This window comes from Oryctolagus cuniculus, chromosome 1 (assembly GCF_964237555.1).
Source record: "Oryctolagus cuniculus chromosome 1, mOryCun1.1, whole genome shotgun sequence".
Taxonomy (NCBI): domain Eukaryota; kingdom Metazoa; phylum Chordata; class Mammalia; order Lagomorpha; family Leporidae; genus Oryctolagus; species Oryctolagus cuniculus.
In genome coordinates this window covers 189,200,017-189,215,553 of record NC_091432.1, presented here as the reverse complement: position 1 = coordinate 189,215,553, position 15,537 = coordinate 189,200,017, and the positions used below count along the sequence as shown (strand labels likewise).

Here is a 15,537-nt window from a genome sequence, read left to right as displayed (position 1 = left end):
AACCTGAGATATCTAGACAAACCAGAACACGATGGAAGGATACAAGGCACTTTTGTTCTTTGAATAGAATGATTCTTTTTCTGGTCTTTGACAAATATATGGAGAGGTGGCTCTTTAATTTAGAGTTCTCAGTTTGCTACTAAAGACAACTGACAACCCTTAGGCTCAGATATGCTAGCATTTAGAAATGATCATCTATTTCATAGGGCCATCTATTTATGAGCATGAGCTAAGCACAGAAGGCATGATTTGTGTAGACCAGGTGTCAACAGACCATGGACTATATAGCAGACTTCCACTGTCTTTTTTTAAATAGTATGTGAGGAAAAATAATTTTTACATGTTTAAACAATTTAAAAATCAAAAAAGAATGTTTTGTGACGATTACATGATAATAAAACATCAATGTCATAATTAATGTTTTCTTGAAACAGATTTTGTATGCCTATTTTAGCTATGAGAGCATCAAGTAATTGTCACCAAGACCACTTGACCTACAAAGCGAATATATTTTCTCCTTAGCCTTTTACAGAAAAGGGTTGCTGACTTGCTGACTCAGAGTAATTTAAGAGTGCAAGGTCTTCAACTAGTAAGACCTGAGGAATCAAATTTTAAAGACCCTTTAATTACTTACAGAAACAACTTTTAAATGGAATATAACATTGATCTGAAGAGGTACAGTCCTCTCCTCGTGTTTCAAAGGGGCTTGTCAGGAAGAACAGAACGCTGAACCTCTTATACAGATGAAACGTCCACATTTGACAGGTGCTTGTCTTCATCTCTCCCAACGCCAGGAAGTTAGTGCATTAGGTGTCTTCTCAGCATCCAAATACGGATGCAAAACGCAAGAATATCAAGTCTCTCAAAGGGTGACTTTCATGAAAGAGGTGCGAGTAAAGAGGACATAGGAAACCTCAATTTAGCATCCACAGCTGTCTTTACAAAAAATGATGCCCCAGGCATCAAGTCTGACAGTTGTGATTGACATTGCTATTTCTATCTGTGCATAAGCAGCAAAAATGTGCCATTGATAAGGAGTTGTGCCATTGCAAACTGTGCTGGAAAACATGTTTGATTTAATGTCCTTTGGGATATTGTCAGTATTGGATAAACTAAAAATATTACTGTGACCATAGGATATTCCATTTACCATTTGTTTTAGTCAATTTGATAGAACTGTCACCAATAAAACTAGGGGAAATAAGCAGTCAAAATGGCTATTTGTTACCATATAGACCAAAAATGTTTAAATAGCTTTTCTATTTTTTTTTTCATTTTGGTTATTTTTAGTTAAAGAAAAACAGCCTTTGCCAAGGGCGACAAGATGATCTGAAGGTCAGAAGGAAGCTGGGTGTGGGCTTCTCACAAGCTCTTACTCCAAAACGGAAGTGAGAAAGAGGGAGGGCCCTCTTCCAGGAGCTCCAGGGGTGGCCGGCGCAGCAGAGGGGTCCCTGGGGAGGGGTGGGCCGAGCAGCCCGCCCTTGGTCTCAGGTTGGTTTACGCGGGCTGCAAGGCAACTTCCATACGCCAGCCAGTTGACACAACATTATCTCGTAGGGGCATTAAATTAGGGAATGACGGAGCCAAGAGAATGGCTTATTCAGTTGGGTTCCGAATTACAATCAGGAAATAGTCTTTATCTGGTGCAACCATAATTTCATTTTTCTTGAAGCGAATTCGAAGGAAGGTCAGGTCATTCTGGGGGTCAATTTCACGCACCGTGCTCCGCGCCTTCAAGATGAAGTTGTGCATGAGGTTGGCGTACTGTGTGGTTGTGGGGTTGTCCATGGTGCTCTTGATGGGGATACCTTCTGTGTTCACCACAATGATCCCCTGCACCCCCTTCTGGCTCTGAAGTCGCTTCAGTGTCTCCTCCACCTCCGCCATTTCAGACAGATCCAGGGGCTCAGCTTCGCGAACACACAGCCTAGTCTCTTGTCTTTCTTTTCTATTTTTAACCAATCATGTGATCTATTCAGTTTTGCTTCTAAGTACTATAGAGACATTAAACAGAGGCTGAGCCAGGACCAAAGTCAGAAAACAGAAATACAATTTAGGTCTTCTATTATGGGTGGTAGAAACCTAATTGCCTGAACTATTATCTGCCTCCCAGGGTTTGCTATAGCAGGCAGCTGGAGTCAGGAATAGGAGCCAGTATTCAAACTCAGGCACTGCGTTGCTAGATGCAAGTGTCTCAACTGCTAGACTAAATGACCATTCCCTAAAATAAATCTATCTTTTAATTTAATTTCCCACACCTATTTTGAAGCTACTTATAGAAAACTTGATATTGAGTATAGGAACTCAAATTTGAAGTTCTAACAGGAAATAATTATAGATCTCTGTGCAAAATGCACATGGCATTGAAGTCTATCATTTGGAAGGACTAACACTTTGGAATCACAGATGATTGTACTGTCCATCTTTCATTTGTTAAAGCACAGAAATTACCAACAACAGATGCAAACACACAATTTGTGGCATTAAAAGGCTCATATTTTTTCACCACATCATTTCGCCAAATTTTATTCTTGAATGTTTCTGATTCTCAGGGCCAGTTGTGACATTCACTAAGTCGTTCCTCTCTACTCTTGACACTTTCCCCTTTCTCTTGCCCTCCACATCTATAAACACTGGGACTAAGCTCCTCTCTTTCTAAACTCTGCCCCCATATTTCTTCACTCTTGTCATCTGGTCTGGTTGGCATTTGAAATAGTCCAAAAGGATTGATTATCATTGAGATTAAGTGAAAACAATTCAATAGATATTTCAGAAACATATTACAGGTGTCCTAGAAAGACAGGACTACAAAAGTGAAGGAAAAATGAAACTATAATTTGAAAAAAAAGGATGTATGGAAAATCCCACTGGAAGTGTAAAGTTACACTGGAAGAAAAACTAAGAAAATTAGGACAGTTTATTGAAAGGAGAAAGGATAGTTTATTTGGGGTATTTTTTGGTGACATAGAAGGGAACTATCCAAATAGATTCTCTCTAGCATAATAAGATTTGGAGTCAGATGGTAGGGTGAGAAATGCCATTTTGTGACTCATTCCTTTAAAATAATTATTTATTTGAAAGGCAGAGTTACCAGGGACAGGGTGGAGAGAGAGAGGGAGAGAGAGAAAGAGAGAGAATTAGAGAGAGAGAGATCGATCTTTCATCTGCTGGTTCACTATCCAGATGGTTGCAGCAGTCAAGGCTGGGCAAAGCCGAAGCCGGGAGCCAGAAGTTTCATCTGGATCTCCCACGTGGGTGCAGAGGCCGAAGCACTTGGGCTGTCTTCTGCTGCTTTCCCAGGCCATTAGCAGGGAGCTAGAGAGGAAGTGGAGCAGCTAGGACACACATTGGCGCCATTTTGGGATGCTGGCATCACAGGTGGCAGCTTTACATAGTATGCCACAACTCCAGCCCCAATTCATTTATTTGATGACAACAGTTAAAGCCTCAGTTATAGCACAACTTTGAGATGATTATGATTTTTAAGTGGTAGATAATAAGAGAAAAATACTGAGAAGAAGCAACATCTAGTGAGTGGGGATAAGAAAAAGGAAAAGCAATTAAATAAGCAAAAAGAAAAGGATTAGTCAAAAATATAGAGGGAAGCTAATCCTCTGCCTGTGGCGCTGGCACACCGGGTTCTAGTCCCGGTTGGGGCGCTGGATTCTGTCCCGGTTGCTCCTCTTCCAGTCCAGCCCTCTGCTGTGGCCCGGGAAGGCAGTGGAGGATGGCCCAAGTGCTTGGGCCCTGCACCTGCATGGGAGACCAGGAGGAAGCGCCTGGCTCCTGGCTTCGGATCGGCGCAGCGCGCCAGCTGCAACGCACCAGCCATAGTGGCCAGTTGAGGGGAGGACCAACGGAAAAAGGAAGACCTTTCTCTCTGTCTCTCTCTCTCTCTCTCACTGTCTAACTCTGCCTGCCAAAAAACCACAAATATGTATACAGAGGGAAACTTGAAGAATAGTGCTTAATTATTGACTTGATAATGCATATAGATATTTATTTTCAAAATGCGGAGCAAAACATGGGGCTCAGGACATTAATGACCTACTTATTGGCACTTACACTTATTTTTTTAAATAGTTGGCAGATTAGTATGATGATGCATCGAGTACTTCTGTTTGTTTAAATGCATGCCCTATCTCTCACCATGTACAAAAAATCAATTTAAAATTGATTAAACACCTAAATGTAAGACCAAAACTTTGAAGCTCTAGAATAAAGTATAGTGAAAACACTACAGGATATTGGAATGAGCAAGTATTTTCTGGGTCAGAACCCAAAAGTACATGAAACAAAAACAAAAACAGACAACATGGATTTAATCTAACTAAAGAGTTCTGCACAGCGAAGGACACAACAGAGTAAAGTGACACCCTACAGAGAGGGAGAAATTATTTGCAAGTTATACATCTGACAGGAGTTAATATACAGATCATAACCCAATAGCAAAACCGAAACCAAGACCTAACAATCCCATTTAAAAATGCGAAGTAGATCTAAACAGACATTTCTCAAATGAAGACATACAAATGGTCAATAGATACATGAAAAATGCTCAATACCATTAATCATCTGGGAGATGCAAATCAAAACCACAGAAGTATTACTTCACTCCACTTAGCCTGGCTATTACTGAAGAGACAGAAGATGACAAGGGATGGTGAAGAGGTAGAGAAAAGGGGACATTTGTATACCATTGGTGGGACTGTAGATTAATACAGCCATTGCGGAAAACGTTATGGAGTTTTCTCAAAAAAACTAAAATAGAACCACAACTGATCCAGCATTATCACTCATGAGTAAAAAAGGAAATGAAATCCACCTGTCAAAAGACATCTGCACCCTGGTATTTATCACAGCACTGTTTACAATAGCCAGGAAATGGAAACAGTCTAAGTGTCCCATCCACTTATGAATGGATAAAGAAAATGTAAAACATATGCACAATGAAATATTACTCAGTCACAAAAAGTGGATGAAATCTTGGCACTTACAATATGATGGAACTAGAGGTCATTATGTCGAGTGAAATAAGTCATGCACAGAGGACAGATATCTCACAGGTATTTGGAAAATAAAAAGTAGGAGATCTCGCATTAATTAAAAATATAAAGGTGGGGGTGTTGATGTGGTGGCAAGGTGAGTTAAGCCACTGCTTATTTTTTAAAAAAATATGTTATTTATTTGAAAGAGTTACATAGAGAAGGAGAGGCAGAGAGAGAGAGAGAGAGAGAGAGAGAGAGAGATCTTCCATTTCGCTGGTTTACTCCCCAAATGATCGCAACATCCAGAGCTGAGCTGATCCGAAGGCAGGAGCCAGGTGCTTCTTCCAGGTCTCCCACATAGGTGCAGGAGCCCAAGGACTTGGGCCATCCTCTATTGCTGTCCCAGGCCATAGCAGAGAGCTGGATCAGAAGAGGAGCAGCTGGGACTCGAACCAGCACCCATATGGAATGCTGGCGCTGCAGGCTGGGGCTTTAACCTGCTGCACTATAGCGCCAGCCCCAAGCCACTGCTTATGATGCCAACTTCCTCTATCAGAATGGCAGTTAGAGTCCCAGCTGCTTGGCTTCCTATCCCTGCTAATGCTCCTGGGAAAGCAGCTGATGATGGCCCAAGTGTGGGAGAATGAGGTGGAGTTTCAGGCTCCTTCTTTCAGCCTGGCCCAGCCCCAGCCATTGTGGACATCTGGGGAATGAGCCAGCAGAAGGAAGATCTTTTCCTCTCTTTCCTGTCTTTCTATAACTCTGCCTTTCAAATAAACAAATAAATAAACAAATAAATAAATCTTTAACAATATATAGTAGGGGGCCTGTGCTGTGGCATAGCAGGGATAGCCGCTGCTATATAGTTCATATTGTATAAATAAGGAAAATGAGATATTAAATGAGCTAAGAAATGTGTATAAGAAAAGCAAATAGTATCTAATGGTCAGTTTCAACCTTTAAAACTTTAAATTCGATCTTCAACTCTGATAAAAAGGGGAGAATGTGATATGTGTGTGTGTGGGGGGGATATTTTCAAAACTTACTAACACAACTGTTAGAAGTTACTTGCTTTAGTGATTATATTGAATTGTCCTCCAGAATTTCCATTTGCAAAGTAATTCTTACATGATAATCGGATTTTTCTTTTTCTATACAGAGTAAGTTAATCATCTGTTTTCAGAATATCCCCATGAAAATATATACCCATGTCCTTGTTTGCTTATTGTGACTAAATAACTGCTTGGCCAAATTCAAAATTTTCCTGTACAAACTATTTTTTTGCACCCAGAACTTAAAAAAATATGTTTATTTACTTGAAAGGCAGAGTCACAGAGAGACAGAGGGTACAACTTTGGAATATATCATCAAAGAATCTTACAGTTGAAATGAGTTTGAGCATGTGTTGTCCAAATTGTTTGTTTTATAAATTAGGCTATGGAGACATGTAGTAACAGATACGGTATTTTCATAAATCCAGTAACCAAGCAGGGTACAGTTATTGGATCTAATTTCTAGCCAAGAACTGTTTTCACAAAAAAAATTTTTTTTTTTTGACTGGCAGAGTGGACAGTGAGAGAGAGAGACAGAAAGAAAGGTCTTCATTTTTCCATTGGTTAACTCCACAATGGCCGCTGTGGCCGGCGCACCGCGGTGATCCGATGGCAGGAGCCAGGTACTTCTCCTGGTCTCCCATGGGGTGCAGGGCCCAAGCACTTGGGCAATCCTCCACTGCACTTCCAGGCCACAGCAGAGAGCTGGCCTGGAAGAGGAGCAACTGGGACAGAATCTGGCGCCCCGACCGGGACTAGAACCCGGTGTGCCGGCGCTGCAGGCTGAGGATTAGCCTAGTGAGCTGCGGTGCCAGCCACAAAAAAATAGTTTCTAACCATTGTGATTGCTATTTACATCCTATAGAAATGTTTGAAAAGACAAATTTTTCTCCAACTTTTTTTTTCCTGGTTAGTGTGGTATATTAGATAGTTTCTCCTACTCTTTGGTTTGTCTCCCCTTTCACTTTGATTTATAGTAGTTTGGATTTAAATTTAATTTTCCCAACATTATGGTATACTATTTCTTATTATTTTTTTAAGATTTATTTATGTATTTACTTGAAAGTCAAAGTTACACAGAGAGAGAGATCTCCCATCCAGTGGTTCACTCTCCAACTGGCTGCAATGGTCGGAGCTGTGCTGATCCGAAGCCAGGAGCCAGGAACTTCTTCCAGGTCTCCCATGCAGGTGCAGGGGCCCAAGGACTTGGGTCATCTTCTATTGCTTTCCCAGGCCATAGCAGAGAGCTGGATCGGAAGTGGAGCAGCCGGGACTCGAACCAGCGTCCATATGGGATGCCAGTGCTTCAGGCCAGGGCGTTAACCCGCTTTGCCACAGCGCTGGCCCCGCTTATTATTTTTGACTTTGACTATTTTGAGATTCTTTGTAAATTTTCCCATACTTTGTAATTTACTAAACTGGGTAGATTGAATGAGAATGCTGTACTTGCTTTAAAAAGCAAGTTGATGAATCTACAAGTAACTTTATTTCTCCATTAGGGACTATTCATTCTCTGGTTGCTGTCATATTTATAAAATGAGTTCTTTTACATTTTTACAGATATTCTTCTAGCACTTTTATTTGCTACTATGTAATCAAAAGTTTAAAAACTTATTATAATTTAATGCACTTATTTCTTACTAATGCGAGCCAGACACATGTGAGTTGGAATAAAATTTCCTTCCCAAATATAATGAAATAGATTTTGTCTTCTCTAAATAAACTATGTTTTACAAATTAACTTTCAATAGTCAAAGTCTTCCCCTCTTATAATGGCTGAGTTAAACTTCAAAAAGCTAGAATCTACTAGCAAAAATATAAAATAAATAATATAAGCAATACTAAATAAATAAATTGCAATAAACATTAAAATATAGTAGTAGAGTTGCAAGATTAATATCCAGAAGATAATATCAGCCCAGAGAACTTACCCTTCTGAGTGACTATATTTGTTCTGGTAGCATGCATAGATGGAGAGAAGAAATTAGCTGATAGATTGACCTCTTAAGGTTAGGAGGCCCCATGACAGAGTGTAGGATGTTCCATGTGGGCCATGTAAATTACCTCCTGGCTGTTGTAGGATTCTAGCAGTGAGAATGAAGCAAAAATAAACTGGGCCTTGAACAAACTTCAGATCTGCTTCAAAACTTTTGGGTAGTCAGAAAAATTTTGGTCTTTGAATTTAGATCTAGATAATTTGGGAGTAATTGTGAGCAAAGTGCATTACAAAACAATAGAACCTCCTTTCTGGAGGATGAGAGTAACATTTTTGTTCCCAAGTTAATTCTAGAAATGATGTCTAAAACAGAGTATCCAGTATGAAATAAAGATAACAGATTGTGAGTTGACAATGCATCATGATAAAGAACAAGCAGAATGTTGGATAAGATGCCCAACGATAGGCCCTGGTATGATCAGACACAGGCTGTAAGATAATTGCTTACCACTTTTAAGAAGGTAAATGACAAGCTTGAAGCTTATGGCAGGGACTGAAATATTAAACTTGACCTAGTTACTTTGAAATAAAACTAAATAGAAATTCAAGTACTGAAATACAGCAAATGAAATATACAATCCAGTGTCTTGGTTTCACATTTGAAGAGAGAATTGGTAAATCAAAAATTATATCAGAAAAAATTGCTAAAGTGAAGCATGGAGAGATGGAAAACAGAGAATGGAGGAGCATAGGACAGAAAGAGGAATGACTCAAAATAGTTAGCTGGAGTCTCTAAAGGAGAGGCGTGATGGGTAAGGAGAACTATTTAAAAAAAAATTTTCCATAACTGATGAAAAACATCTATCCAGCAAATCTCTAAGTATATAAAATTAAATAAATAATTTATATCCAAAGAATCACTGTAAAACTGTAGAATACCAAATATCTTGCAAGTAACCAATGAAAAATCATGTGCTCTTTAAAAAAAGATTTTATGTATTTGAAAGGAAGAGTTACAGAGAGAAAATGGTAGAGGGAGAGAGAGAGATCTTCCATCCACTGTTTGACTCTCAAAATGGCTGCAATGGTAGGGACTGGGCCAGGCTGAAGCTGGGAGTTTCATCTCGATCTCTCTTGTGGGTAGCAGGGACCCAAACGTTTGGGCTATCTTATGCTGCCTTCCCAGGCGTAATAGCAAGGAGCTGGATCAGAGATGGAGCGTCCAGGACTCGAATCCATATGGAGATGTTGGCACTGTAGGTAGTGCCTTAACCCACTGAGCCACAGTACTTGCACCTCATGTGGCTTTGAAAGAAGCAAAACCTAGATTGGCAGCTGACTTCTCAAAATAAACAAAGAACTCAAAAAATAAAATAAAAATAACGAAGAATTCTAGTGAGAGTGGAGCTTCAATATTTTGGAAAAGAAAAACCTGAAGTTTAATTGTGTATTCAGTTAAAACATACCATAGTAATAAATATGAAATAAAAATGTCTTTACATAAATCCATACTGAAAGAGTTTGCTCCCAGAAGACCTCTACTAAGAGTTTTCAGGTACAGAGAAAAATTCCTAAATGGCATATATTGAGCATCTAGTAACAAATGAAAAATAACATATATTCTTTTTAGTTTATTTTTCACATATTGTAATCTATAAACTTAATTTTATATAGTAACTGCTTTATGTTAATACATAAATTATTCATTGATAGCACAGAATGTTATATTTTTCTAAAATAATAGAAATTGCAACACAAATATAAGCCATTTTCCTTACAATTTAATAAATCAATTTTTATTTTTTATAAAAATGTAGTTGAATTATATCAAATCCTTATTGATACTTATAAGACAGAGATTTCAAGACTTACCTTTTACTTGACAGAATATAGGCTTTTGCTTTCAAAAGTTTTTGAAAAGCATTTGAATGCCCAAATATAAAGCTTAATTATTTTATGAAATTTATAATCTTTAGTTGGAGTCTTGAAAGATTAATATAAATTACATAATTATATTCTAAGTTGTGATAGGCACAAATAGTATTTGAGAAAATGAAAAACATTTTTCATTCTTAGCCTCTAGAAATTTCTAAGCTAAGCTAAACTTTTATCAATCTGAGTACCTGAAAAATCAGGTAATTCAGAAGATTCCATTGTTACATGAATTAAAATATAATATTTAAACTGCTGTCCGTTTATAGGATAACAAAATTGGGCTGTCATTTATTTTTACACTCTATGTCTTATTTTCTTTCGATATGGCCTTAAAATGACTATTTTCAAATTGACTGGTTGAAAATATGAATATGTCAAATGAAAATTAGTTTGGAATATTAAGTCAAATAATATCTGAAGGAAAATTATATATATATGCTATTATTAGTTTTTATTGATAGAAATTACATATGTATATATATACACACACATACACAAAATATTTGGAATACACTTATATAAAATATTCATTTTTATCTAAAATTCTATCTTACCTGGGAAACTTGTATTTTATCTAATAATCCTATTCAGTCTCATGAAATCCATGGATCTTATTTGATAATGTTCACCTTAATCAGCAGCCACTAGACAACTGTACAAAATTTGAAGTAAAATTGCATTTGCCTGCAACTTTTCGTCTTTCTGCAGAGGCATCAGAACATTTCAGATAGATCTACTGACTGTGATTTCATTTGTCTAAGTAGATAAATCTTTGGTATTGAACTTGTCTCCATCAGCATGACAGTGCTTCTCCCTGATTTAATTTGTGGTTCCCCCTCACCCCTAAGGAAAAAGAATGTTTAAACAGGATAAATGTAAAGGTAATCCAGGTCATTTTATTTTAATAAGGACTTCCAGAACAAAGTTTGGCAAAAATATTCCCTAAAGTGATCATTTTTCTCTTCTCTGATTCATTAATTTGACTTAACTTCTGGAGATATTGAAAAACTAGAGGAGGGGGTAGTATTTTCTATGAAAACACAGTAGTAACATAATTTAAATAATTCATTTTTTCTTAATAGTAAAATTTTTTGTTTTGGGTTTTCAGTTTCATAAAATAATTTATTAGTGTCTTTATAGACATCACAGGGTGGATATTTGACTTAGTCATGCCAAACCCATGCTTCAGACGTCTCAATCCCATATCAAAGTACTGGAGTTCAAGTCCCTGCTCTGGATCCTGACTCCCTTTTGATGTTCATCCTAGGAGGCAACATGTGACTTAAGTAGTTGATCCCTGCCACCCAGCAGGAACTCAAGTAACGGAGTCCTGCTACTCACTTGAGAGACTCATTCAGTTCTCAGCTCCCAGCTTCAGCCTGGCCCAGGCCCGGCTATTTCAGGTTCTTGGGAGAGTAAACCATTTGATGGATGCTGTCTGTTTGTCTCTGTTCTCTCTGCCTCTCAAGTACGATAAATAAATGGGGAAAAAGAGACATCACCAAAATGGAGCAAGAAGTATTGGCCATATCACTATTGATAGAATGACAAAATCAAATTAATTGGTAATTTTCTGTAATTAGTACTACTTAGAACACCTGAAAAAAAATCTGTGCTATTGGAATTTTTTTATTTAATTAAACTGAATGCTGAATTAGGAACAAAAGACCTCATCCATTGGTTATAGGTTTTCATAGCACATTGCTGGAACTAATGTCAAAATACTTTCAGCATGTAGACAAATTGTCTTAGGGATACAGAATAAAAGAAGGAGGAAGAGAAGGAGAGGAAGAAGTGTAAGAGAGAGGAGGGTGGGAGAGGAGGACAGACAGGAGTGGGGGAAGAAATGGGGTGGGAAAGAGGAAAGAATAAAGACTTTTATTTTTAAAAACTTATTTGATATAGAGTGCTCAAGAAAGTGCTTCCATATGCTGGTTCACTCCCCAAATAACAGGATTCTGCTAGACTGAATTTGAGAGCTGGAAACTCAATCCAGGTCTCCCATATGGGCAGCAGGAACCCAATTACTTGAGCCATCACTATTGCCTCCCAAGGTATATATTAACAGGAAACTGGATTCAGGAGCCAGAGCCTGGTGTGAAATTCAGCTTTGCTATAGGACACAGATGTTGCATTTTGCTTCCTAACTGCTAGGTTAAACATCTACCCCAGGACTGTTTATTTTGATGGTGAATGCTAATGCTGTCATGTTCAGCCCCTACTAGGGCATTAGACAGTTTTATCACTTTACACATATGGTCCATTTTGCAAACCAGGAGTTAAGACTGTAAAGTTAAGCATCTTAGCCAAATTGACCCCTGTGATCTCCTGCAAGTCACCATCTAACTGAAAATACTGAGGAGTTATTCAAGGTAATATGAATACGCTGGAAATGGTTACTATATTGTATAGGTGCTCTTGGATTCTATTCATGTCTTTTTTGTACATTATTCAACTTTGGGTTTATAGTCCCCTACACAGTTATGAAGAATTTAGGAAAATATGCATACTATTTAATAAAATAACACAACAAATGGCTAATAAATGTTCCTAAACAAAAGCCTTGCATAAAGATTATTCTTAATTTGCATATGAATTGGTTCATGCATATAAATGCTCCTAAGGCACTTAAAGACATCTTTGTTCTTTAAAGTAGGTGAACCAATCCTTTCTATTTGTCTTACATTGCCTGGTTCACATTGTCTTTGATGATAGGAAAGTATTATTTAAACAGCATTGGGGCAGCATCCCAGGGCTCCCAGGCTGCTGCTCCTGGCAGGATTCGGGACTTTTGGTGACTGACTGACCCTCTTGAGGCTTCCGTTATCTCAACTGAAAAATGAAGTAATTCTTTAAGTACACCTAAAAGTTTTTAAAATTCTGGTGACTTTTGTTAGATAAGCTTTTTGGACAAAAATCTATTTTTAAAAAACAGATCAAAAATAAAACTGTTTTCATGGAAATGTGTATAGGGAATACTTGACCTTGAAGTCTCTTGAGAGCCCCTACAAAGACACACAGGAACACACACAATGTCACTCAAATTGATTTCAATAGGGGTCAAGATTGTTCCAAGAGGGGAGAGAAACTAAACTGAAGTTCTCCAAAAACAAAAGGCTGGTGAAATTGGAAGCACTGGGGCAAGATAGTGGCAAAGCACTAGAGGAGGTTAGGGAGTAAGTTGGTCAGTCTTATTAGACCATCTCTGCTAATTGCCAGCAATGGATATTAGTCTCCTACTCTCCTGTGGAGACCGCTAGATGAGGGCCCAATCTTCCTTGTTGACTGCATTTCAAATGGATGGCTTCAAGGACCCTGAGGCAAATATTCCTGGGTTGTAGAAGATTTACATCTCAAAGGAATAAAGGAAGAATTTACAATAGTTAAGTGTTCTAAAGTAAATGCTCTGAGAGAAAGGAGATCAGAGGCCTGTATTTAGGAGAAAACCCATCTAAAATTTAGACTCCAGCACAGGAGAATGTTGGGGCAAGTTGATCAACACACACATACCCACAGCATGGTTGGAAAACTTCGAGATTTGATGTTATCAATTTGACATTCCTCCATTGTCCACTGTCTATGAGTTTCCTCATCTATAGTGTCATAAACTCCACATAGGTGAATCAAAATTCATGTGTTTATTATATGCCACCTGTATTCAGAATGCCTACGATTTGATATAGTTACAGTGATTGATATTATATGCATTATATAAAACTTACCAGTGTCCTTATTTACATAAGTTGGTAATTGATTAGTTTTGATTACATTGTCTAGATGACAAATATAAAATATTAACTATTTCTAGCTCATATCATTTCCTAATATTTAAATCATATGTATCCCGTAGTGCCTAGATGCATTCACATTACACCAGTGTTTCAGAAAAATGTAAATTCTAAGCAGTATGAAATTCTAAATCTATGATTCCCATGTCAATTATAATTTAGTCTCTTGGCAATCTGGTTGTAGTATTTTCTATTACTGTATAGACTCTTATATTTATGCCTTAATATGTATTTGCCTTACAGCCCAGTTATGATTCCTAGGAGAATCATAACTTTACATTCCATGATGCTTGTTTTAAAATTCTCAGCCATAAAATTGCATTAATATATTTCCGTTGCTGTTCCTTCCCTTTGTTTTAAAGAATATGTAATGGTTATGTGTTTGTCTTTTCCCTCTGTATATCAAAATGTATTCCAGAATGTGATTCAAAACTGTATTTGAATTTCTCACCTTTTTAAGTAAATACATGTGATTAATCCTGAGTGACAGGAGGGCCAACCTGCAAGAATAATTTTACATAGGTCACACACAGGGCAACACTTTCATTCACTCAGAAAATCTGTTGTCAAAGTAAATATCTAGAAAGTCAAAAAGGAAAAATTCACTCTGTTCTAAAGTGCTGCTGTGCAGTAGGGTATTGTAAAAGATCAAAACCAACGCAAGCAAGTAGTAGAAGGAAGCAATGGTATTTGAGGAGGTGTGATGCTCGAACTTTAATCTGTCCAGGTATCCCTTTTTTGAGACCCTGCTGAAATGTATCTTCTGATTCAATAGATATATGGGGAGCCCAGGACTGCATTTGTAGTAAGACTGGTCAAAACTCTGTTTTATCCCAGTGCCCAACAGTCCTTGGTGTGTCACAACTGCACATCTCTCCTCATTTGTCTACCTGACACTTATCATTGATGTTTGGTTTCACTGCTAAGAATTTCAGATGATTAATTTATGTTCTACCTCCATTTGGGTCTCCAGTTTACTCAACTTTTCCTGACCAATGTGACATATACTCTTTTTCTCTCAGTCTCTTCCTCCATCTTCTCTCCCAGTCAACAATACACATGTGTCTCAAAAGATGTATCTGATTCTGGTCTTCCTACTCCACCACCAGGAGCCAGGTCTGTCTTGCTTTGTCTCTAGTACCTAGTCCTGTGAGCACTTGACACTCCCCTCAGTTTTACAAAACTTTAGATAGGCTTAATCTTGACTCTAAGCCCTTGAGCTCCCTCATTTCAGACCACTTTTGAAAACTTGCAATTATAAGTCCCCCCCCCCCTTTTTTTTTTGATATACAAATCATTTACGAACCAGGAAACCAGGAATGTGTTTCACTTAGGAACCATTTCTTGAAATGAAATGATCAAAAATATAAGGGTCTTGTCTTTGAGTTTCCATGGGAGAGTAGGAGCCTGACTTTGATAAATGATAATTAGCAAGTGTAGATGGTCTTCCAAATTACAGTGTCCCATCGTGGCACTCCAATGAACATGTTTGTAGTCTCGCCATCCCACTTCTGATTGCACTGTGACCTTCTCATTCTTAACATGAATGGGGAGAGAAACACTGTTGGCAGGGAAAGCGCAAATGCAGAAGTATAGATAGGAAGTAAAATTGCAGTTTTGCCAGCAAAGTCTATGAATGCTAATGAATATTTCTTTCAATGGCATCAAAAGCCTCAAGGTTAACATAGCTGGTATTGTGATTTGTTCTGTTTAATTTCTTTAGGAAACAAGATAGAAGATTTTATATGTAATATCTCATAGAACTACAGAAACTGGCATGGATTATCCTCATTTATCAGTGAATGGGAATATTCTGAGGAATCAAAAACAAACACATT

General features: G+C 37.9%; 1 pseudogene; it reads right to left on the bottom strand.

Annotated features, from left to right (window-relative positions):
* Positions 1-1,255: 1,255 nt before the first annotated feature.
* Positions 1,256-1,939, bottom strand: LOC100358485 (dynein light chain roadblock-type 1 pseudogene; annotated as a pseudogene).
* Between the last annotated feature and the right edge of the window lie 13,598 nt (positions 1,940-15,537).